Here is a 24,497-nt window from a genome sequence, read left to right on the forward strand (position 1 = left end):
GAGAGGTAGCTAAGGGATGTAGATTAGAACATGATTAAGTCAATGGGTAGAAACAATAGGGACATGATGTACGTGAGGTACGTGTAATACGCAACTATAGATCGATTACATATGCTAATGCAACTGGACCAGGGGATTGCTATAAAAAATGCTGTGTCCGAGGATCGGGGGGCAATCAGCGATTAGCTCAATGACTGTCTCAGCTTTGATTTGCAAATTAATGTCTAACCCTTGAAGAATCTTCTGCATCTCTTTGTCATTTGTGGGGCACGAGAAACCACGACAAAATTGGCGACCACGGCAGGACCAGATAGAGACCCGCGGAAAGGAAACGGCAGATTGGGGACGCTTCCCAGTCCTCTAGGGGACCCCACAAGGCTAACAGAATTAAGGGTGCACCCAAACGAAAGGTAAGTACTTTTCGCGACAATTTGGACTAAGAATCCTGTTGGCTTTGGGGAGGTCTTGGAGTCTCAGAAGTGTGGAACCACTGCCGAAGGGTCTCTCCGGTCCAAAGAATCTGGCAGAATTGGGGGTTAACAGAGGAGGCTCAGAGGATTGATCAAGAACACTGCAGTGAGGGTAAGTACAAATAAGTTAGTAAGAAGTTAAGTTAAGAAAAATTCCACGTGGTGTTGGTAAATCCCTGTGGGTACCGCTTCGTATGAAACGAAGGGCTGAACGGGCAGGGAAAGGAAAATAGACTAGGCGTAGAATTAGAGTAAGTTTAGTTAAGAAAAAGTCCACGTGGTGTTACAGGAAGACAAAGTCCACGTGGTGTTACAGGAAGACAAAGTCCACGTGGTGTTAGACTAGGAAGAAAAAGTCCACGTGGTGTTAGACTAGAGTAAATATTATCCAGTAAACAAACTGTGAATCTCTGAAATACCTTAAAAAGAGCGAATAACATGACAGGTAAAGGAACAGCAGTGGAGATTCTGAGCAAAAAATTCCCATTAATTAAAAATGAGATCACAAAAACTTCAGAGAAATGGGAAAAAAGAACCAAAAACCTGGTCACAAAGTGGCCAAGAGAAGGAATGTTTGATGTAAATTAGTGCGAAGAAATGGAGGGACTAATAAAAAATGACAAACCAAAAGATAAATCTAAGAAAAGAGGGCAAAAAAGAGAACGAGAAGTGGAAGTGCTAAAACTCTTCAGAACGGAGGGGGAAAGGCTGAGGAGGCTGAGGATTGATTACAAGCGAGGAAAACACTAAGGTGCTGGAGAAACAGCCTGTTAGAGAGAGAGAAGGGTACGGTGAGAAGCTGGCTTCGGCTCCGTACCCGGATGCGAAAGAAACAGAAAAAAACCCTCCCTATAATGAGGAAGGAACCCCTAAGCAGTGCCCCCTGCTGACGGTAACAGTAAACATGCAGGGAGAAGTACAGGTTTGGGATAATGAAGAGGAGAAAAAACAATACGGGAAGGAAAAAGCGGCGATATGGCAGGAGATACAGGCAGAAAGGATAAAGATAGAACAGGTACAGAGAGAAATGCAAGAACAGATTGAACGGATGAAATACTTGAGAGAGGAAAAGGAGTATGAGGAGTATCGGTTATACCATAGAAATAAACAGACTAGAAAAGAAAGTGACTCATCGGAGGAGCAAGAGTTAAGTGGAAAGAGAGGATACGAGAATTTGTGGGGAAAAGGTAGGAGGTAGAAACCTAGAAGAGAAGAAGGAGCCAGTAGGGGAGCGACTTGCGGAAGTAGAGAGAGAGCTAGATAAGTTACTGAAAGGGGATTGCCAGTAGAGATGCGAAAAATACTCTAGGGGCCAACCAAGTATTGAATCAAGACAGAAAGGGAGGACTGCACAGGGAGACCGAGGGAAGAGCAGGACCCCGGAGACATTTGTGTGGGAGGCAGTAAAGACATACCCTGAGGCAGTTGGGGAGTCAGGTGAGGAGGAGAGCCGGGGCAGGTGGGAAGAAGGAGGAAGAATGATGCCGTTGTTAGTTAAAGGATCAGGACAAGTGCAGTATATCCCTTGGGGATCCCAGGACCTAGAAGGGCTGAAAAACACTCTGCGCAATTTACATGAAGGAGCAGGGAAATGGATTAGAGCCTTTGAAGAAGAAACAGCGGGACGATTATTGGCTATGGGAGATTGGAAGGCACTGTTGATAAGGTTGATTGGAACCTCCAAATTTAACGAACTAATGGAAATGGCTGGCATAGTAAACGCGAACGACCCGAGAACTGATGGAGATGGGTTTGACAGAGTGAGGCAGAGGGTATGGCAGGCCCTCAGAAAGCTTTATCCACCTAAAGTGGACCCCAAAGCCTTAAAAGGGGATCCACTGGGAGACACTGAAAACCCAGCAGCCTACATAGAAAACCAGTTGAAAAGGTGGAGACTGGAGACTGAGCAAGAGGTGGAGAATAGCTTATTTATGACCTCACTGTTCCGACATAGCATTTTGGATGCAATGTCTCCACAAGTAAAATCCAAATTGGAGGAAGTCGTTGGGCTGACGTCAAAGACCCCACAAGAATTTAGAGACCACGTAGTCCATGCGGTTGAGAAATACCGGAAAGACAAACTAAGGTTGGCTGAGCAGCAGGAAGAGGTGCAAAGAAAGTTAATACAAATGCAGCTCGAAGAACTCAAAAAGAAGGAAAAAGAGAAAAATAAAAAGATGCTGCCAGCAACCACCAGTTCGAGTACAGCCATCGAACTGGACAAAGCACGGTTATATGGAGGGACCGATCATACTGTAAGACAAGGGCTGGAAAACCCCATGCCAATAAATGTCTTTGAGGGAGCATTCCCACAAATGCCCTATCAGGAACAGACTAACTTCAAACAGCCCAGACAGGACTGGAAGTCCCAAGGAGGGGGACAGAGGAGCTATGGGCAAAGGAGACCAGTGGGAAAGAGAGGTAGAGAGATTGTGCTGGGAATGTAATCAGCCAGGCACATGAGTAGAGATTGTCCGTTTATACTATGGCCTGTCACACACCAGCAGGAACCGATAAGAAGGGAACTAAAGTTTAGCCAAGGACCAGCCCCCACAGGCCCAAGCGGACCTGTGGACCCCTATGCGAGGTATTAGGGTGCCCTGAGAACTTGAGTGGAAAGGGACATTACCCAATGATAACAAGGGAGGCAGATGAGGAACCATTGTTCAGGTTATGTTAGAAGGGCAACTGACACCAATGATGATAGATACTGGAGCCACGTACACTTGCGTACAGCCACAGTATGCCCTTCACCTTCCCATGTCAGGAAAGTTTATTAAGACGGTAGAGTACTCGGGGAAAACACAGTTGACACAGTGCACGGCTCCAGTGCGGTTGAGAATGGGAAATAAAGAAATTGTTTTGCCGGTGCTAGTATTTCAAGGAACTCCGATTAATTTGTTAGGTAGAGATGCCTTATTGAAACTGGAATTAAAATTAGAATGCACCAGAAATGGGCTGAGTGTAAAAAGAGCAGGGGCTCAATTGATAGTGCAAGAAGACAAGAAGGCTAATGTCTTTTGGATAGGAGACATCGCAGATCAGATTCAGGAAAGCTGTGGAAAATGGAAAAAGGGCGTGCAGGCTATATTACCCAGGGCTGTAATGCCCAAATCTGAGCTACATTGTACAGTGATTTTTGACGAGACTCAGAACAGGGAGTTAGAGGAGAGATGGCACCTGGAGGTATGTACGCAACAGCACCTGGAAGGGGGGGGGGGGCTGTGATAATTGGAAAGCAGGGAACAGCTTTACAAGTTAAGTGGAACACCTTTTTAGAAAAATGGTACAGGATACCGGAGGCTGCGCCCCACGTAACGTTATTGGTAAATAAGGGATATCAGTCTAAAGACTTAGGACCTTTAGTTAAGAGTGCTGAAACGGTAACAGTGTGGAGGAAAATCACGCCAGAGGTGTGGAGATCAGAAGACAACGATTGTATTAAAATAATGATAAGTGTAGATATGGTAGGGACAGTGAGAGAGGTCGAAATAACTCCCCAACCACACATGCCCGTGCTGGGAAAGGAAAGAGGCCAGCAGAAAGATAAAAGGTTAGATGAGTTGCCGTCTATTCTGTGGTCACAGCATGACACGGACGTAGGGAAAATAAAAACAGCTAGTCCGGTGGAAATAAGGCTGAAAAAAGGAGCAATTCCACCCAGGAGACCACAATACCCTCTAAGACCAGAAGCAGAAGAGGGAATAGCGTCGACAGTGCGGGGGTTGCTTGAAATAGGAGTGCTTAAAAGAACAAACAATCCATGCAATACCCCGTTGTTGCCGGTCTTAAAAGCAGATAAATCTTAGTGGAGATTGGTGCATGATTTCCGAGCGGTAGATGATGTGGTAGAGGACTGGCCAGCGGTAGTCCCCAACCCACACACGCTTTTGACTAATGTTCCACCAGAAGCAAGTTACTTTTCAGTGTTGATTTGTGTTCGGCTTTCTTCAGCATTCCTCTGGCCGACCAGTGTCAGTATTCGTTTGCATTTCCCTACAGAGGTGCTCAGTATACCTAGACCAGAATGCCGCAAGGATTTAAACATTCACCACACATTTTTAATCAGGTATTGAAGGCAGACCTAGAGGGCATGCCATTGGAAAGTACATTGTTACAATATGTGGATGACCTGTTGATTTGCTCCCACAGCGAGGAACAGTGTAAGCAGGACACTATAACTCTGTTAGAGAAGCTAGCGCACGGAGGACATAAAGTATCCAAAAAGAAACTGCAATTCTGCACACAGCAAGTGGAGTACTTAGGCAGAGTAATATCCAAGGGAGTGAAGGCGATAGCACCAGATCAGATTGAGGCGATAGCTAAGGTCCCAAAACCCCAGACTGTAGGGCAGATGATGACATTTTTGGGAATGGCAGGGTATAGCTCAGATTGGATAGGAGAATATGCTGAGATTGTGGCACCTTTAAGAAAGATAATGAAAGAAGCAGGACATACAAATTTGAAGAACGGCTTACAGTGGAATGGAGAGGCGGAGATAGCTTTCAATACTATTAAGCAGGAATTGCAGTCAGCACCAGCATTAGCTTTGCCTGACTACGAGAAGGTTTTTTATTTGTATGTATCCAATCGACTGGAGGGTTATGTTACAGCGGTTCTAACACAAGAGACAGGCACAGGAAAAGCAAAGCAGCCGATAGCATACTACAGTACGAGACTAGATGAGGTGGCTCAGGGGTACCCACCCTGTTATCAGGGATTGGCGGCGCTGTACTATGCATATGAAAAAGCATCATCGGTAACCCTGGGCTATCCTGTAACTCTGTACACACACCGCAAAGTAGCAGAATTGCTGGAAAAAGGGAAATTTGTGCTGACGCCAGCCAGGATAGCAGCGTATCAGATGCTATTGACATTTCCTGACATAACTATACAGAGATGCACTACCAGTAATATAGCCGATTTTGTCCCTTTAGACTATGAAGGAGAACCCCATGATTGTGTAGGGAAGACGATGGCATTTGCCAAATTGAGAGCAGATTTGCGGTCAGAACCACTAGAGGAGATAGATAAAAAGGTTCTGTTCGTAGATGGCTTTTGTTATAGGGATTATGATGGAAATCACGCAGGATTCTCAGTGGTGCAGCAGGATCAGTCGAGCTATAAGATTATTAGGATGGAGTCCTGTCCCCAACCGTGTTTCGCCCAACTAGCAGAACTCAAAGCCCTGACAGCTGCATGTGAAATGATGGAAGGTGAGAAAGTAGACATCTATACTGATTCAGCATATGCTCACGAAGTATGCCATTTGTTCGGGGCAGTGTGGAAGCAGAGAGGTTTTTTAAAAAAGTAGCGGAGATCCCATACAACATTGTCAGCAAATTCTAGACTTAATAAAAGCCATAATGAAACCTAAAGCATTGGCTATAGTAAAATGCCAGGCACATAAAAAGGGAAACGATGTAATAACAAAGGGAAATCAAGCTGCAGACGAGGCAGCTAGAAAAGCGTCTGGATGTACGTCAGCTGTCATTGCCCCCCAGGTAAGCCTAACTCCAGAACCTGATGTAGAGGACCTAATTGAAATACAAGGTAAGGCAACTTTGGCAGAACAGACAATGTGGAGAAAAAGGGGGCCAAGCAGAACCCGGAAGGTTTGTGGAGCACGGAAGACGGTTTGTTGGTAGCGCCCACCCCTCTACTGATGATTCTGATTTCAGAAGCGCATGGGATGGACCATTGTGCAAGGGGGGAAGTGAGAAGGAAAATAAAGAAGGATGATTTTTGGTCACCTTATTTACAGGCTTCAGTGGACTTTGTTTCGTCACAGTGCGAGGTATGCGCACAAAATAATGTTCGGAAGGGAATTACAACCCCAATAGGTCACATTCCTGTACCTGAAGGACCATTTAAACATTTAGTGATCGATTACGTAGACATTATAAAGACAGTGAGAGGGAAAAGATACATGCTGGTAGTAATTGATAGATTTAGCAGATGGGTGGAGGCGGTACCTTCAAGAGATCAAGCGGCAAAGACAGTGGTAAAATTTCTGACAAATGAAGTGATCCCAAGGTTTGGAATACCTACAGAAGTTAGTTCAGACAACGGTTCAGCTTTTATCCAAAAAGTGGTCAAATTCGTACTACAAGCGCTAAGGATAAAGCAAAGATTTGGATGTGTATACCACCCTCAGTCGCAGGGCATGGTAGAGAGAATTAATGGAACCCTGAAAGCCAAACTAAACAAAATTTGTGCAGATACTAAACTTAATTGGGTCGATGCTTTACCGTTAGCATTGATGAGTTACCACATGCAAACTAATCGAATAACATGCCTGACACCGCATGAGATGCTCACTGGGAGGCCCATGCCAGTGCCCCAGTGGAGAGGGCCATATAAGGGACCTAGCTTGGAACAATTGGAAATAGAATTGAAACAATACATGCAGCAGCTAACTATGATACACAGGTCTATTTATGTCCAGGAAAAACAGAAAGAGCCGGAGACCGTACAAGGGGAAGGACGGATTAAACCAGGAGACCAGGTTTACCTGCGAGTTTTTTGGAGAAAGTGGAACAAGCCAAGAAGGGAGGGACCCTTTACAGTAACTAAGGCATCACCCACCGCAGTTCAGGTAGAAGGACGTTCCACCTGGTACCACCTGAACCATTGCACGAGGGCAGTCCTGCAAGGGCAATCAGGTGAAGTGTCCGAGGTAAGTGATGCGGAAGAGCAATTAGCAGGAGACAGACAGGGGGAACAAGAAGCTGACACTGCACCACAGGAGTTTGATCAATTGGTAAAGGATATTTTTGATTCTGAGGATGGGCCTCAAGACCCTCAGGATGTGGTGGTGGATAATAGGGCTTCTCCAGATAATGGGGATGAGCTGGGAACGACCAGTTGTGCCCCTGGGGACAAAACACCCACATACTCTAGTAGTGCAGTCTTGGGTACCATTAGTGGGGCAGATATGGAATGGGACTGGTAACCTGCAGAAAAGAAGTAAGAGGAGCACAACACTTACCTCCTCGCCATGGTTAAAGACACATAATCAGTGGTATCAATGGGCAGCTTACACGGCAGGAATGATGAAGAGACAGAATTGTTACCTGTGCTCAAGGGAAACCCCCACTCAGCATGTAGTTCCCATGCCTTATAACTCCTCCACTTGCAAGCGGTGGCGAAGAGAGCACAGGGAACAATGCGAACGACAGTGTCCAGGTCCGGGTAGGGCTTGTTTCATGAGGGTTTGCGTTAAAACAGATTCCTGCTATCAAAACTGTATGAACAATGCACCCATGTGCCCATATTGGTGTATGCTATATCAGGAGTCCTCGCAGTTTGACCAAAACAAGCTTGCCTATCACTGTAATTATAGCAGACCCTGGGCTATAAACAAAAGAAGCCAGACACCTACACTGCCACAGCTTATAATGCAGGACCATCTGCATTATGAATGTTTCATGCGGGTGGGCACTCACCCAGTTGGCCATTTCCGAGGCAACTGCACTCAGACATGGGATGTAACCCCAGGTACAATGGAGTGCAATGGAGTCTCAGACTATCCCATTAGCAGACACTTGGTGGCTGTGTGGGCAGGAAGGAGGTCTGAGATCTACGCTCCCCCTCAGGTGGGCAGGAACATGTACGCGTGTCATGCTGCTTCAGGAAGTTATAATGTCCCCTGAAGTACAATCCAATGCTAACTTCCCTGAGCAGCGGACTCTGCTACGGCAGAAGAGAAAATATGACCCGGATCCGACAATCCGGTTTGACAGTATAGGGCAGCCCAGAGGTATACCTAACGAATTCAAGGCACGAAATGAGATTGCTGCAGGCTGGGAAGCTATCATACCTGTGATAGGAGTGAGCAAAAATGTTGAATGGATAAACTATATATACTACAATCAGCAGAGATTCATCAACTACACCGATGATGCACTGGAGGCCTTAGGGCAACAGCTGGATGCAACTAGCAGGATGGCGTGGCAAAACAGATAGGTACTGGATTGGCTTTTGGCAGAGAAAGGGGGTGTGTGTGTAATGTTTGGAGAACAATGCTGTACTTTCATACCGAACAATACTAGCCCAGAAGGGTCTTTCACCAGAGCAATGAATAAGTTAAAGAATCTGCGGACGGAGGTCAAACAGAATGCAGGGTTTTTACCTTCATAATCTTCTCCAGCAACATCAGTGGTCTACCAGCTTCGGACAAAACCCTCTCATTTGAAACTTTCTCCACCCAGCTGATCTACAACATTCGTCGACAGCAGCACATTTCAAAAGCATGAATTCGTTTCATGTCATCATTCCTCAGGATCTATGTTTCTGATCCTCACCTCAGCACTGACCACACGTAACACTCGACGAAGCGGATTCTACTTTTGGATATCTACCTTCCGATTGCATAGTAGATCATTTAGTTTCATGAACTGGGTTTTAGCCATAACTATTCTCCTTCTGATCTCAACCTCACATCTCCCGTTATCTGTCAGAAAACTGCCAAGATAATCAAACTTTCGCACCTGTTCAATGTCTTGTCCATTGACTTGCAATGATACCATCATGAATGAGCCTTAGTGTTTGTTTTGCTTACCACCATCGATTTTGTTTTCTTACGGTTGATTTTTAGTCCGTATTCAAGGCCTTTCTCATTCACTTTATTCAGCATAATTTGCAGTTCTCTTTCACTGTCAGCTAACAACGCGGTGTCGTCCGCATACCTGAAGTTTTCCACCTTCCGGCCTCCCTTTGGAATACCTGTCTCCTGATGGTCGCATTCCCGAAAAATCCATTCTCCATAGAGGTTGAACAAATCCGGAGAGCCTTACGCCTGGTTCAATACATGCCCATGGTGATAGCCCATTTTCTGCCCTGACCGCCGCTTTCTGTTTCCAATACAATTTCCTTATTATTTGCAAATGCTCCCATCCCAGATCGTACTTGTTCAGCATCTCTGTTACTTTCTCATGTTTTTCTTTATCAAAAGCATTTTCATAGTCAATAAAGCATAAATAGATGGTCTTTTGTGCCTCAGTGCACCTGTCCAGGAAGTTTCTCATCGCAAATATTCCTTCCCTTGTTCCTGAGCCTTTACGAAAACCAAACTGTGTTTCTTCAGTTTCACCGCTGATTGTACCTTTCATTCTGCCGAACACTATTTTCAACAGTACCTTGACGTAATGAGACATTATGCTCATCGTCCTGTGTTCGTTACATTTTATCGTCCTTGGCTTTTTTGGTAAGTCGATAAATACCGATTAGAGAAAGTCCTCCGGAAGATTTCCTGTCATCTAACTGTTGTTTAGTATCGCTGAAAGGTTCGATTTTCCCTTCGGGCCAAGTGATTTCAGAAATTGAGTGGAAATCTTATCTTCACCGGCCGCCTTTCTGACGTTTAGACTCGGAATCGCACTTTCCATCTCTGACATCAATTGTTTTTCTGCTGATTAGTCATTTGATTTGATTGTGGTAAATCCTCAATCCTGCTATCTTCAAATAATTCCGAGATGTACTCAACTCATCTGTCCATGATCTCTTCTTTATCATGGCATGGATTACCACTACCGTCTTCCATACACCCAGCTGATGGCACAGTCCTCCTTCATTTCCTCATATCCTTTGCCTGTTGGTGAAGGCCTCTATAATCATGACTTCGTTCATGCTGCTCAATTTCACCGCACTGTTCATTCATCCAATTCTCTTTCGCTTCTTTACATTGTCTTTCAATCAAGAGGTGCAGGGATTGGTATCGTTCATTATCCCGATGTTGTACCTGATGTTGCTTTAGGTTATGAAATCGCAGACTTCTGTGTTTTCCACTTAAGAATATCCTCTCCTCACCAATCCTCATCGGAACGATAACGCGGCTGCACAAGTCAGATGGGTGGAAACGGATGAACCACAAATCAAGAAAACAACATTATGACCGGATTCTATTGTTCAACGGTTTCGCACGCTTCCCTGCTACTAGATCTAAAGGCAAGCCTTGTACTTGTACCTCAGAGTTCCACACATGTGGACTCTCCGTGATATCTTGCTAAAATAAAATATTCTCCAATTGAAATCTGGTGCCGAACTTCATTTTGAAATATCTCTGACAAATTGCTGTAGTCCAGCAGGATCCCGACAAAACGGGATGGAACGATGGAGTGACAGAGAGTCGCAGAGGCAACTTCGAGTTCGCCACCCGTTGGGTGTTCCGCTCTGTGCCTCCCTGATCCTGGCCCATGACCGGGTAGAAAGGATGGGATCGGAGGAACCAAGTAGGAAAGACGGCAGCATTATGTGAAGTGTTGTGTGAAATAAGGAGATCCGGAACCGGATCCTCGTCCCACCCAAGATGTTCTCCGATTAGTAAGTAAAACCAATGGATATAAATAAGACTTGAAGAGAGGAATGGAACAAAATTTCTTTCACGCTTGTGCCTGCGACTGACTGTCTTTCCTTTGCAGGACCAGGTAAGTAGATTGAAGGAAGATCGTAATTAATGATTTTAAAGTTGATGAGTGAAATGCGGGGAGAGTTTTATCTGTAAAGTTAAAGACGAAAACGAGAAAGAAGCATCCGAAGGTTGAACGAGTAAAGAAACCACTGGGAGATCCGCTGGTGTCTCCCGGCTGATGAGGTCTGGTTGGAAAGTGGATATACTAGCCATGTGATTCCTTTTACTAGTGGCTTGTGTAGTTGGACCAAAGGACGGTGGCTCTATGGGGATCATTTTAGTTAAAGTATATCAAATATTTTCAACAAGAAACTGGTAGCGGAGACGGAGACCCTACGTGGGATTATGATTATATAAAAACGTGCTTTGACTTATGCACTTAACTTTGTTTATTGGTGCCTGTCTCATCGGAGGATGTTGTCCTTGCTTTGAGAAGTGTTTGTGTGTTGTGTGTGTTCTGTGTGCGCTGCTGTGCTTCACACCCTGGGTCGGAGAAACGTTGTCTCGTTTGTCGGTGTGCGTGTGCGTAGTTAAATGACAGTAAACTGGACTTGAGTTGAATAAGTGCTGGAGGCATCTAAGAGACACCAAACTCCGAAACAACAACAACAACAAAAAATAGACTGACTGACCAAACAGTGTCCAAACAAAAGAAAGTGGAGGCGTCTCAATGTTTATGTCCTCACCTAGACAGCCTGTAACCAGGCCGGAATCAGGTCTGGACAAAGTTTTCATGTCAGCAGAAGCGATACGACAGAATCAAACACCCCGACCCTGCTCAGTCAAACGAAGCAGAGGAGCAGGAGGGGAACAAACGGCAAGACAAAGAACTATGCAAGGAAAGATGAGCCCAGTTTTAAGGTCGCTTCTGAACTGTCGAGGGGTCTCAAAAAAAAGGACATGTCTATAATTTGCGTATTTGAACAGGAAACGGGGAGAAATAAGAAAGAAGCGAATTCAGAACTCGATCCTGTTACGTAATATCCAAAAAAATATTATTGGCACCACCGCAGTAATTGGGCTATAGACCCCGTATGCAGTTCGGGCTATGGGACAAATTTGTGAAATTTATAACTCCTTGCCTGGAAATGTTCAGATGTTCTGAAAACTTGTGTGCGGAACCCACTTGACCTGAAGTACAAAGCGCGTTTGAATTCCCCAGAGGAATAGAGGGGGAAACGATAATGATGGATATTCCGTTACCATGGGAAGGTGGTTAAAGGGGACCGTGGTCGACTGCCCGAGTGGGGCAATCCGTCAGCAGAGTGATTTTGGAGAGGGAACCTGGTGCAGGCAAAAATCAGAAGACAATATAACTGACTTCATTTCCCGTTTCCCTGACACATGATAGAATTGCAGAACAACTCTGCGCTGCCAAACACAGAATTGAAAAAAAAAAACACTTGGACTAAGATGTTAACCAACGACAGCTTATCCTGCCATGCCGACCTCTGAAGCATTTCCATCGCACCGCCCGATACACCGAAACATCTCAGCCGAGCGATCACCAGAAGCTCCTTTCTGTGCGTAACAGAGCAGAAACTCTTTCTTTAACCGAACTCATCTATTATGGTCCAATGGACAAAGTGGTAGTAGGGTTTTTGAGTGAACAACAGAATCAACGAGTTGAATTGCCAAACTCAACCCCTCATGTCACTATAGTCAGAAAAGACTGCAACTTCTCAACTACTCGAACCCGTGCTTCAGACTTTACAGGAGTTAAACCGCACACAGTGTCTAACTCTGCCTAATACTAACGCTGCTCTACAACTCCATTCCGCTCAGGCTGGATGTATAATATTTCCTTCTTCATCGTTAAAACAAAGTTTGTCATCTTTGCTCCCCCTGCTTTGCCTGAGCATGTCGTACACGCGTGGCTTTCGGAGGCACCTCCCTCTCGGTGGGCGATAAACAAACATCACGAGGGACTTGTACATTCCGCCCTACCACACGAAGACTCTATGCATAGAAACATAGAAAATAGGTGCAGGAGTAGGCCATTCGGCCCGACGAGCCTGCACCGCCATTCTGTCAGATCATGGCTGATCATCCAACTCAGAACCCTGTACCTGCTTTCTCTCCATACCCCCGATCCCTGTAGCCACAAGGACCATATCTAACTTCCTCTTAAATATAGCCAATGAACCGGCCTCAACTGTTTCCTGTGGCCGAGAATTCCACAGATTCACCACTCTCTGTGTGAACAGGTTTTTACTCATCTCGGTCCTAAAAGTCTTCCCCTTTATCCTTAAACTGTGATCCCCTCGTTCTGGACTTCTCCAACATCGGAAACAATCTTCCTACATCTAGCCTGTCCAATCCCTTTAGAATTTTATATGTTTCAATAAGATCCCCCCTCAGTCTTCTAAATTCCAGCGAGTATAAGCCTAGTCGATCCAGTCTTTCTTCATATGAAAGTCCTGCCATCCCAGGAATCAATCTGGTGAACCTTCTTTGTACTCCCTCTATGGCAAGAATGTCTTTACTCAGATTAGGGGACCAAAACTGCGCACAATATTCTAGGTGCGGTCTCACCAAGGCCTTGTACAACTGCAGTAGAACCTCTATGGCAAGAATGTCTTTCCTCGTGCTTTTATATACACGACAGATCATGTATACGGCTACATGATTTGTCACTGGAGACCATGTAAAGCATGAAACCTGTCATAAAGCACTATTCGATCAGGAAGGGCTTGTACCAACCTGCAGTCCCGGTAATTCTCCTAGTTTACCAGTTCCAAAACCAGGTCGTGATAATGAGTGACTTTTTTTTTGCAATACTTAAGAGCGATTAGCAGGATAGCATGTGAAGGGTTTACTAATGGCAATTTATCAGAACGACACGGGGCCGCAGACAACCCAGTGCATAGTGCTCTGCACAATTACCAGCAGTTGTAAGAGGCATGTCTGGGTGTCTAACATCTGTCACCGATACTACAATTAAAAAACATAGAACATAGAAACCTACAGCCCATTACAGGCCCTTCGGCCCACAATGTTGTGCCTACCATGAAACCCACTCAAGAATCTGCCTTGGATTTCCCCAGTGCATAGACCTCTACTTTTCAAAGTTCCATGTACCCGTCTAAGAGGTTCTTAAGACGCTATGGTATTCGCTTCCATCACCGCCGCCGGCAGTGTTTTCCACGCACCCAACACTCTCTGTGTGAAAACTGAACTCTGACATTCCCTCGCTTCCTATTTCCAAGCACCTTAAAAGTATACCCCGCGTATTAGCCAGTTTGTCCCTGGGAAAGAATCCTCTGGTTAACCACACGATCAATGCCCCTCATCACCTTATACATATAATTATGGTAGAAACGTCCGCTCCTATTAAATTGTATCTCCCTGATGAAGTGTGTTGGCCCGGAACATTGACTGTTTACTCTTTTGCATAGATTCTGCCCGGCTTGCTGAGCTCCTTAGGATTGTGTGGGTATTACTTTGATTTCCAGCGTCTGCAGATGTTCTCCAGTTTGCGATTAGACTTGGAAATCAGTCAACAACATTAGAAACTGCGCTGCCTTCACGAGGCAAAATTAACCCCAGGTCATTACCAACTCCGGAATGCGATGGTCCTGTCATTTAATCTTGCCAGGCAATTTTGTTGTAGTCTTTAAGCCACTCAATCTGTTTGCGAATTAAATTGGACAAGACTAAAATGAAGTTGCTTGGGATTCACGCTGCTTTTGTGTTCACGGTGGACGGAGATGGGACAGAATCCTTAAGTGTCACTGGAAACATTATTTATGATAAGCGTTGAGTTGGTAATAACTGACGCGAGGCGCATAAATCTATTCTGCGCTCGGAAAGATATCTGTCGTGTCGACTCTAACTTCCGTCAACCCCGGGCGAGGAGAATCAGCGGTGTAACACTGATCGGTTGCAGGGCAGACCAGTGAGACGGAGCTAGAAATACAACAGAGTGAGTAATGTTCCGTCAGCGAGCGCTACATCTTTTAAAGGAATTTTTAATTCGGATTTTCGGTATCATTCTTTCATTTTAGAAAAAATAAATAAACCTTCCAGGTAGAGCTCAGCTAGTTCGAGAGAGAAAGAACGGATAACTATTTCCTGTTCCTCTGGAAGTTCATTAAATTTCAAACTGCATTTATTATCAACTTAAATATATGTTCCAGCAATGCGATTTATGTAGTATGCGACCGGACGAAAGGTGTGGTCAGAGAGAAACAGAGAACAGACGGAGATGGAAAGAAACAGACCGTCACGGGGCCTCGGGATGTGAACAGAGATAAAGCCAGAGAGATGCGGTGACAACGAGGGAGCAGGTCGGAGATGGACATGGAGTTGAAAAAGAAGGAAAAGAACGCACACACTCTGTTCCAGCCCGATCATGTCTCCCTCACGGTGAAACTCACTCGTCTGCAATGAGATTAAATCCTGTTCCGAACGGGACCGGACGTGTGGACAGAGAGAAAAAGGGAACAGAGGAAACGGATTTTCACGGGACCTCAGGAGCTGAACGGAGATAAAGAGGAAGATATGAAAGGACAAAGCGGAGCAGTCCGGAGATGGAATATGAGTTGGAAAGGGAAAGAAACACACACACACACACACACACACACACACACACACACACACACACACACACACACACACACACACACACACACACACACACACACACACACACACACACACACACACACACACACACACACACACACACACACAATCAATTCTGCCTAACTGGACCAACCCAGAGTAAAACGCTGTCAGATGTGATGGAGATTATTAAAATAAAACGGGCGGGACCTGACTATAGACCCTCCGTCGGGGTGAATTACAGCTGAGGTGACCGCTACATATTACATATTTGATGAAGGACACATTTCACCTGTACGGGGTAGACAGCGAGTGAAATATATCATCGCAAAACGCATGCGTATTTCAGAGCGCTCAGTTGTTACCCGTGGTTCTACATATCGGCAAGTGGATAGATTATGGAGGAAACATGGTGTTTGTCTGAAATCTCCTTCAGAAAGTAACAAGTTGCTCTATGATTTGCGGAATTTGGTTAACAGTTTCAGCGGGTATTTCACCGCGTTCTTCAGCTCCTCTCTGAACTTGCTCTGAGTCACGGCGTAAATACACGTGTTGGTGCAGGAGCTGAGGATCTGCAGCATCGTCGCCGTGGATTCTGCGATATAAATCGGATCAGTGTCCGAGTAACGAGGGATGTTTGCAATCAGTACGTAGATATCAAAAACCAGCAGTGTTAACCACAGAAATATAAAACTACCGGTTATACTGAATAGTAAAACGATCGATTTCCTTCGGTTCTCCATCTCCGGGTCCTTATCATTCTTTCCGTTGCTGCGGCCCCGTAGCCCCATCCGGACTTTATTAGCGGACAAAATTCGTCTGACCGTCAGAGTATTGAACAATAAAATCAGAACAAACGGGAAACAAGGCATGAAAATGCGATGAATCATAAGAAGTGTGGACCACGAGGGAGATGTATAGAAGCTCTCTTTGGTGATACATCCATAGAAAACTCCATCAATTATCATCAAAGGCTCTGTTGTAAAGTAGAAAGGGACACTTTCTAAACAGCCCAGAACACTCACTGTTCCGATAACCACAGCCGCCGTTCTTTCGGTGCAATATTTCGTTTTCAGCTTTTCACAACAAATGGCTACAAATCTGTCACAGGTGAACGCGACTGTCAGCCAGACAGAGACCCCGGTGCTTCCTATGAGCAGGCAAAGAACAATCCTACAAACGGGAGTCCAATAGAGGAAGGAAGACCGAAAGTATAAGAGAACAGTCCACTTCAGCAGAGGGTCAGAGATAACGACCAGGAGATCGGCCGCTGCCATTCCCAGCAGGTAGCGAGTGATGCATTTGGAGAGGCCGCACTTTCCTCGGGACAGGATAACAATCGCCACCAGGTTAACTGCAAGAGAGAGGGAGGGAAACAGAGAAATTACTGACCTGTCAGGGCAATAGAACAAAATTATTATTATTAGACTTCATCTTGTTTTATTTTTCTGCTTCAAATGGTGGATACTGGACCCAGAATATATGAACCCGCTGACAGTGTGCAATATCGGCGTGACAGAGAACTCTCCACGAGTTTTGTAAATGGGTTCAATCTGGGTGAATTCCCAAACCGACCAGATGACAGCTGGTTAAACGCTTCCTGGCCGCAGTAAGGAATGGGTCTGATATACCAACGTCACTGGTCTGAGCCGAACAGGAATGAAATGAAATCCACATCGGCGGTTCCCTCTGCTCATATTTCTAACATAAATGAGCCATTCGCGTTGTTCCATCACCCAATCAGGCAATTCACAGTCGATTCATACGGACAGAACAGAAGGTCGGCTGGCTCCCACGGATGCAGTGTAGCCCGGTGTCCTGTGCAGACATTTCCATTCACAATTATTACATGATATCGAGACATCGGAGAGGATTTCAGTCAAAGGCAGCATCTCGGCTCCAATATGGAGCGCTGTCTGCTGCGAAAGCAATGGGATTAATATTGTCAGCGCCTTCCGCCCATGACTGAAATGCGGGGACTGGACAGGTGGCTGTGGAAACAAGTAGCGAGAGAAACACTTCAGAACATCGGAATTAACTCTCAGTTCCTGCCGTTTGCAGGCGTGACAGCGGCTTACCGGGTATTCCAACGGCTAAAATAACAGGGTAGTAAATCTCTTCTATCCGCCAGATTACTGGATATCCCATTTGAGTGACGCAGTGAACGCTATTGCTCTGAATTCCACAGCTCGGCAAGACACTCTGGGCTGACGTACTGCAACAGGCTCTGATTTATACAAGGGATCGATCTCCAGTGACAAGGTCCCACCTCCCACCATTGTTACTGAACAAACAAATTACATCACCGGCAGTGTCTCAGGTGCAAATACTGTTGGTATGTAACACGAACACGTCAATGCCATTGGCATTACCTCAGTCAGATCCCTCTGTGTAATTTGACCAAAGCGTGTAATGAGACCAGTAAGTGAACAATGAGCCGCCCTATTTACATCTTTTCATAGTTGTATTGGCAGCGGTCACGACTGTTCCTATTTTCCAAACAGAAACTTTCACTGTGGTTCCACCATTTTCTGCCGCTTTTCACTGTCACGCCCGCTGTTTCATCTACAAATAAATCCGCTTTCCCCTCACTGTGCTCTGGATCCAGGGACACATGAAAACCCCTCCCACTCTCCTCCTACAGACTTCAGTTTAATATCTTCCACATTTTTTTAAAATTCAGCTGCTCCACCCCGTCACGCTATGTGCCTCCAGATATAAAACATCCCCGCTGCGTACACGGATACTCTGTCCAGTTCTCCATCAGCCCTGGACGACATCGATGTTGAAGTCATTTTTATCAGGTTCCCAGTACAATATATATTCTCGATATCTTGAAGCTCAGAGCTGTCCAGGGATCTCTCCATCCCTCCATCTCTTAAACTATATTCTCTACGCGTGTGTGCGTGTGTGTGTGTGTGTGTGTGTGTGTGTGTGCGTGTGTGTGTGTGTGTGTGTGTGTGCGTGTGTGTGTGTGTGTGTGTGTGTGTGTGTGTGTGTGTGTGTGTGTGTGTGTGTGTGTGTGTGTGTGTGTGTGTGTTTGCTTGAGTCTGTACATCTGTGTGTTTATGTGTAGATGTGTATGTATGTCTGTGTGTATATTTGTGTGAGTGTGTATCTCTGTGTGTATGCATATGTGTGAATGTGTGAACGTGTGTGTGTGTGTGTGTGTGTGTGTGTGTGTGTGTGTGTGTGTGTGTGTGTGTGCGTGCGTGGGCGGCGTGTGTGGATAAGGAGTCGGTCTAGTGAACTGAAGATCGCTGTTTCGATCTTAGCTGCGTGTGTGTCCTTGAGCAAGGCACTTAACAACACATTGCTCTGCGACGACACCGGTGCCAAGCTGTATGGGTCCTAATGCCCTTCCCTTCGACAACATCGGTGGCGTGAAGAGGGGAGACTTGCAGCATGGGCAACTGCCGGTCTCCCATACAAACTTGCGAAGGCCTCAGTCAACATCGAAAATCGATGGACATCTCCTTGAGCCAGTGTGCAAAGGTGGGTGGAGTAGTAGACTTCCGGGTCAGAAGAATAAGTTTCTTAGCCACCACCATTCCTAGATGCAGAGCAATCCGCATGTCGTGCGGCAACTCAAGAGTCAGTGCAGAGCATCCAAAGATGGCGAGGTCGTGATTCGGCTGAATGTCTCTACAAGAGGCTTTTGAGAGCCACTCAAAAATTGCAGTGCAAAAGTTGTATAATGTCGGGCAAAACCAGAAAAGATGTGCTCGTGAGCCCTCGGCAGAGCGGCACTTGTCGCAATCAGGAGACACAGATGGGAAGATGCGATTCAGTTTTGTTTTTGAATAATGCAATCTATGCATCACCTTGTACTGGATTAACCTGCAGCGTTAATAGAACAACAGTGAACCCGGGACATTGCCTCCTCCCAAAGTTCCGCTGATATCTCTGAGTTCAAGTCCCTAGCCCAGGCTTCCCTAATAAAATCTGTAGAAACCAAAGGAGTAAAACAGTTCACAAATTTTGATATTAACATTTTGGAGTCTGGAGGGAGCAAAAGGTTTTCAAGGAAGGGATCTGTGGTGGAAATAGGTTCGAAGTGTGGGAACTATTCGTTAACGTTGTGTCTAACTTGGAGACAGCGAAAAAATGTGAATTTGGAAGATTGAACTCGTGCATCTGCACGACCCCAATACACGGAATATATTTGATAGAATAAGGGGACCTTTCCTGGCTCAGTGTCATATTACCTCACATACATTGTGACCTTGACCTATCTAGTCCCATGAGTGGGTGTGGTGCCTAACTGGATACCTTTATTCATTTTATTTCACATTGCTTCCGTGATACCACTATTCTTTCAACTTTTTTTTTGTAAGTATATTTATGTAATCTTGTAAATTGTCTGGCAGCCTTTTTGTTCTTGTTTTTGATTTGTTTTGTCTGTGCTGCACCTGGAGCTGCATTTCCTTTGTATTGTTTTGTAAGTCTTCAATATGTTTTGTCTTTGTAAAACTGAAAATTGTAAATAAAGTATTAAAAAAAGAAAATTGATGGGCAGCCGAAGAAAAGATGTGTGTGTGTGTGTGTGTGTGTGTGTGTGTGTGTGTGTGTGTGTGTGTGTGTGTATGAGTGTGTGTGTGTGTGTGTGTGTGCGCGTGTGTGCGCGCGTGTGTGTGTGTGTGTGTATGAGTGTGTGTGTGTATGAGTGTGTGTGTGTGTGTGCGCGCGTGTGTGCGCGTGTGTGTGTGTGTGTCTGTGTGTGTGTGTATGAGTGTGTGTGTGTGTGTGTGTGTGTGTGTCTGTGTGTGTGTGTATGAGTGTGCGTGTGTGTGTGTGTGTGTGTGTGTGTGTGTGTGTGTGTGTGTGTGTGTGTGTGTGTGTGTGTGTGTGTAAACTGGGAGAGCAGAGAGCAATAGCCCAGGCTGCCAGAGAGCAAAGGATTCATGATTCAATAGGTCTCAAGCTGGAAATGAAGAGATGGTTGATATGTAGTTCACATAAGATGTAGAATTAGTGAGATAGAACGACAGCAGTGCAGAGACAATCAGCAAAGGGGAGACATTCAGATGGATAATATGAGGATGTGTGTTTCATTTTCCCCTGATAGTCGCCGGTATAAAGTGAAAAGGGTGCTTCATGCTCTACCCACCGGTCTCGGGTGCAATGTGAGAGTGGGGGGCGTATTCATTTTGTGGATAGCAGTCCCTACCACAGACTGGGAGTGTGGGGTTCTGTCATTCTCCGGTTCTCTGTGAGTGTGTGAATTTTATTCTGTACAGGCCCGTCTCTGTTACAGTCTGAGAGTGTAGGTTTCATTCTGTATCTGTCAGTCTCTGTTACAGTGTGAGAGTGTGGGTTTCATTCTGTATCTGTCAGTCTCTGCGACAGTGTGAGAGAGTGGGTTTCATTCTGTATCTGTCAGTCTCTGTTACAGTGTGGGAGAGTGGGTTTCATTCTGTATCTGTCAGTCTCTGCTACAATGTGAGAGTGTGGGTTTCATTCAGTATCTGTAAGTCTCTGCTACAGTGTGAGAGTGTGGGTTTCATTCTGTATCTGTCAGTCTTTGATACAGTGTGAGAGTGTGGGTTTCATTCTGTATCTGTCCGTCTCTGCTACAGTGTGAGAGTGTGGGTTTCTTTCTGTTTCTGTCAGTATCTATTACAGTGTGAGAGTGTGGGTTTCATTCTGTATCTGTCAGTCTGTGCTACAGTGTGAGAGAGTGGGTTTCATTCTGTATCTGTCAGTCTCTGTTACAGTGTGAGACTGTGGGTTTCATTCTGTATCTGTCAGTCTGTGCTACAGTGTGGGAGTGTGGGTTTTATTCTGTATCTGTCAGTCTCTACTATCGTGTAAGTGTCGGTTTCATTCTGTATCTGTCTGCTCCAGCGTTACGGATGTTGTTTCAGTCCCGTACCTGTGAATATCTGACTCAGTGTGAGCCGGTGGTTTTTTTTCTCCTTCTTTCCCGCTGTTCCACCAATCTAGTGAATACTCTTAAAATAGAATCTGTATTCACTGAGCTATTCTTAGAACAAGAGTCTTCTGCAGTTGGAAGATGTTAAAATTGTAAGAGGGACTGTGAACTGATGAATAATGACGGTTGTGTTGAGCAGCACATTCAGCGTCATAGGGTCATATGGCAAACAGACCGTTCGGCCCGGCATAATTCTGCATGCTATTCGCTGCTAAACCACGCAGCGCCAAGTGAGCAACATCTGATCCGTAAACCTCTGTGGTTCGGCAACACAACTTCTGAAACGTTGAATGAAAATAAGCAAAATAAATATATTAATTATTTTTTAAAAATAAGTGCGTAATTAATTTCATAAATTGATCGAAATAAAACCCACCAAAGCAGCCTGTCTCATGTACCTGCATTATTTATATGAATACATTTCCCTCAGCAATTCTAAATTGCTGCCTTCACCGTGTATCTCGGCACTCTTGCGTTTGCTGAATCTGTCACATATTCCTCAATGTGAACAGGTGCGTGAATCTAATCGAGTTATATCCCACTCATAAACAATATAAGAATCTTTTTGATTTTCTGATGACAGTTTCGGACTCCTCTGTAATATGCCATGCATTTTGATTTGGAAAATTGCAACTACGTTGTTCTGTGCAGCACTGAGAGTTTGGGAGCAGGAATTCGAGGGAAGCTCCAGTTTGACATCTGGAATCATCCAAAGGTTCACATTGCAGCAGGCGGTTGACTGATGGACTCTGGGAAATTGCAGTCTCTGGTACGTCACTGCACAGCCGGGAATGTTCCGCTCGTCAGGGACATGGCAGGCGGGAGAGCTTGTTCCGGTGATGCAAGACACCGTGTCCTATGTTACACCCGTCAGTGCAGAAGAACGAGATGAAAGTAGGTGAATGGACAGCGGATTCACATTAAAATGTGAACACATCACCTGGACATGTTGGGATCATGGAACAGTAGAGAACAGGAACAAGCCCTGTGACTCACTACTCCTGCACTGTACAAGATACCGAATGAGACTAAATTCTGTTTATCGTACATGACCCATCTCCCTTCATTCACTGAATACTCATGTGCTTTGACTGAATATTTACCGTTATGGGAATCTAGAGGTTATATCCCAATAGATGGCAAACCTTTGCCATCACCTCGCTTGATGAAGTAAATATTTGAGAAGGCAAGAGAAAACACTGATGGATTAAAAAGGTGGAGTTTCACTTAAAGACATCCCCAGAAAGGAACCGGAGGGCTGGTGAGCTAGTCGTAACTGGAATAAACTTGGGTGGTGAAATGGAATCCAGATATAGAGGTAGGAATGACAGAAAAACCAGCCTGTACAGATACTGTACATATACTGTTCACATATAGACTTAGTCATGACACAGCAACATGATCAGGAGTTAGCAAAGGTACACAGAGGAGAGGATTCTGAAGATTATGGGAAATATCGATGGATACAGGCATGGAATTGGATTATACTTGATAGTGGTAAATTTGAGGAGCGGGATTGTGAAGGAAACCAGATGATGTATTGTCACCATGACACTTGTGGGCATCGAGGATCAGACAGAGCTATGGAACAGTTGAAGAATCTGTGTTGGTGGCCAAAACTGCGAGGAGATGTACAACATTATTGTAAGAATTGTTTGATTTCTGAACAGTGATAACACAGATAAATCGGCTAGAAAAGCAGTTTCAGGTTACGCCCCATAGAGAGACCATGTGTTAACTTGCAGGTTTGTTTTGTTTGTTCGTCACCTCCATACCCTGGAGGACTGAACTGTATCCCCGAGATAGTGGATGCGATCACCAAGTGGAGAGAGGCTTTCCCAACTAGATAATGAAAACCGCTGACGTTGCAGCCAGGATTTTGTTTGGAGAGAGTTTTTACCCGTCGTGCATTGCCGAGGATTCTAGAATCGGATCATGGTCCCCGATACACCGCACAGGCGATACAAAATGTAATGAAACTGTCTGGGGAAAAACACAGGTTGGTATCCCTTATCGACCACAATACAGTGCAATTGCTGAATGGATGAGTGGGACTTTAAAGACAATGCGAAAATAAAAGGGTTGGAATCCTTGTTTGGGCTGGATTTATCATCAACCGAGTTTGGTGGCATTGGAAAGGTTACATGCTACCAGCAATTAATTGACTCTATTAAGTAGGTCTATTATGCCGTCGCCCATAAGAGGAGACGAAAGGATCAGCAGAGCAAAGCTTATTTCAAGGTGCGAACAGAACCGCGGGAGTTGGAAATCGGACAGAAGGTTATAATGTCTTTCCATCAGCCAAGCCCCTTTACAGCTTCGCGATTTGTAGGGACATGTGATATCGCTGACAGAGCCGGTCCATCAGTATATCGAATCCAGACTGTTCCAAACAAGTTGGACTCGTATCATATTAACCAATTCAAACCCCTTGGAGACAGTCAATGTCATCTAGTAGCTCAGTTCTAGACAGCATCTTGTCAAAGGGATGCTCTGGACCGAGATGAGATCATACTCTTAGATTCACGTTTCAGGCAATCGACGGTAATGCGGATTAAGAGCGGTTGTCCACTTAGTGAATTGGGCAACTAATTCCGGTTTGTACCCGGAGGAGAAGGATTGTTCACATGTTTGCACTCGCCCGAGTCAAAGCGGGGAAAATGGAAGAGAGAAACGGATGGGAGAACGGGTTTATTACGTGGTCTTCTGCAAATAAAGTGGGAGTTAATGGATCTGGTGTAAATGCATTTTAATAACCCTAACCCTAGCCATGGTAGGACCATTCATGATGTCAGAAGGTTTGGTGTCCAGGGAAAGTTGGATGGTGTATTCAGAAATGACTCCCACAGAAGCAGAGGATAGTTGTGGATGGAGCGGTTTCACTCCGGATGTCGGTGACCAGTGGCGTCCTGCAGAGAACAGATCGGAGACCCCCGGATTTTTGTATTTTTATGAACGATTTGTATGAAGAGGTGGAGGGGGTCGCTTATTTGCAATGATGTGGAGATTGATGGAATTATGGATGGCATAAAAGGTAGTCACAGATTACAAGAGGACAGTGACAGGACGCAGAGCAGCACTGAGAAGTAACAGATGGAGCTCAAACGGGAAAGGT

The 24,497-nt window shown here is 45.2% G+C and overlaps 1 protein-coding gene across 1 annotated transcript in view; it reads right to left on the reverse strand.

Moving 5' to 3' along the window:
* LOC140722119 (uncharacterized) overlaps positions 1-24,497 on the reverse strand; it is a 1,111,870-nt gene that overhangs the window by 312,665 nt on the left and 774,708 nt on the right. The window lies entirely within an intron of this gene.

The sequence above is a fragment of the Hemitrygon akajei genome, unplaced genomic scaffold (assembly GCF_048418815.1).
Source record: "Hemitrygon akajei unplaced genomic scaffold, sHemAka1.3 Scf000069, whole genome shotgun sequence".
Lineage (NCBI taxonomy): Eukaryota > Metazoa > Chordata > Chondrichthyes > Myliobatiformes > Dasyatidae > Hemitrygon > Hemitrygon akajei.